The sequence below is a fragment of the Orycteropus afer genome, unplaced genomic scaffold (assembly GCF_000298275.1).
Source record: "Orycteropus afer afer isolate SDZICR_OR568_19922 unplaced genomic scaffold, OryAfe1.0 scaffold00020, whole genome shotgun sequence".
In the NCBI taxonomy this organism is placed as follows: Eukaryota; Metazoa; Chordata; class Mammalia; order Tubulidentata; family Orycteropodidae; genus Orycteropus; species Orycteropus afer.
The window spans coordinates 3,884,874-3,887,228 of NW_006921607.1; positions in this window are offsets into that span (position 1 = coordinate 3,884,874).

Here is a 2,355-nt window from a genome sequence, read left to right on the forward strand (position 1 = left end):
ATTGGAAGCAGGCCACACCCTTCGGGAAACTCCCTTTCAATGGATTGGCTACTCAAAGCATATACATAATATCTCATCAAGGGAATAACCATATCACAATTGCTTAAACTACTCAGAATCGAGGTCCAGCTAAGTTGACATACAACCCCAACTATCACAAGATAATTTCTCAGGGTTCCTCCCAGTGAGATAAGGGGAGTAAAAATGTAACTTTTAAGAAAAACCAGATGGCCAAGAGAGTCGCAGACACCAAAGGAAGGTCATCTACCACTGATAATCAGTTGCTGACCCAGCAACTGCCTAAATCCAGGCACTCGATCCCTCTGATCCAGAAGTACCAGTTCCACTCCTTTCAGACTGGTGACTGGGTTCCCCTGAATGTCTGGAAAGCCGAGCTCCTTCAGGAAAAGTGGACTGGATAATTCAAGGTGCTGCTCACTACTCTGACCATGGTGAAGTTCAGTTGTCTTAAAGCATGGATTTACCACACCAGAGTGAAGAAAACCATCTTGCCCAGACACCAAGGAATAAACTCTCCACAAATGCAAGAATTGGACTTATGAGCTTATGTTGTTGTTATGCTGTTAAGTTCCCTCGAGTTGGCTCTGACCTGCAGCAACCCTATATACAACAGAAAAGCACTACCTAGTCTTATGCAATCCTCATAATCTTTGCTGTTTGAGGCCATTCTTGCAGCCACTCTTTGAGGGTCTTCCACTTTTTCGCTGACCCTCTACTTTACCAAGCATGATACCCTTCTCCAGGGACTGATGCCTTCTGAAAATATGACCAACGTATGTAAAATGAAGTCTGACCATCCTTGCTTCCAAAGAGCATTCCAGCTGTACTTCTTCCAAGACAGATTTGTTCATTCTTCTGGCAGTCCACGGTATTTTCAGTATTTTTTGCCAATACCACAATCCAAAGGCATCAATCCTTCTGTGGTCTAATTCACTGTCCAGCTTTCACAAACAAATGTTGTTGTTAGGTGCCATTGAGTTGGCTCCAACTCAGTGTATAACAGAACGAAACACCGCCCAGTCCTGCACCATCCTCACAATTCTTGCTGTGTTTGAGCCCACAGTTACAGCCACTGTGTCAATCCATCTTGTTGAGGGTCTTTCCCATTTTTTGCTGACCCTCTACTTTATGAAGCATGATATCCTTCTCTAAGGAATGGTCCCTCTGACAACATGACCAAAGAACGTAAGATGAAGTCTGGCCATTCTCACTTCCAGGGAGCATTCCAGCTGCACTACTTCCAGGACAGATTTGTTTGTTCTTCTGGCAGTCCATGATATTTTCAGTGTTCTTCACCAATATCACAATTCAAAGGCATCAACTATTCTTCAGTCTTCCTTATTCATTATCCAGATGCCACATGCATAAGACACTACTGAAAATACAGTAGTTTGGGTTAGGTGCACCTTAATCTTCAAAGTGACATCTTTGCTCTTTAACACTTTAAAGAGATCTCTGAAGCAGATTTTTCTACTGCAATGTGTTGCCTGATTTCATAACTGCTGTTTCCATGGGTGTTGACTGTGGTTCCAAGTAAAATGAAATCCTGTGGATCCAAATCACATGAAACTGAAGTTGTAACTTCAATCTTTTCTCCACTTATCAAGATGTTGCTTATTGGTTCAGCTGTTAAGATTTTTGTTTTATATTGAGATGTAATCCATACGGAAGGCTGATCTTCATCAATTAAGTGCTTCAGTTCTTCTTTACTTTGTAAACAAGATTATGTCATCTGCACATCACAGGTTGTTAATGAGTCTTCCTCTGATCCTGATGCTGAGTTCTTCATATAGACCAGCTTTTCAGACTATATGCTCAGCATACAGATTGAATAAATATAGTGAAAAGATATAGGCCTGACACACATATTTCTTAATTTTAAACCATGCAGTATTCCCTTATTCTGTTTGAATGACTCCCTCTGATCTATGTAAACATTCCTCATGAGCACAATTAAGTGTTCTGGAATTCCCATTCTTTGCAGTGTTATCCATAATTTGTTATGATCCACACAGTTGAAGGCCTTTGCATAGTCAATAAAACACAAGTAAACATCTTCCTGGTATTCTTTACTTTCAGCCAAAATCCCTCTGACATCAGCAATGATATTCCTCATTCCACGCATATATTTTGTTGTTATTTGCCGTCGAGTTGGCCCGACTCAAAGCGACCCCTCCTTGGGTTTCCAAGGCAGTATTTCTACGGAAGTAGGTTTGCCCAACCTTCCTTCCGAGGAGTGGCTGGTGGCTTTGAACCGCCAGCCTTCTGGTTAGCAGTCAAGTGCCTTAGGCACTATGCTACCAGAGCTCCTATATTAGGGACCAATAATGTGGA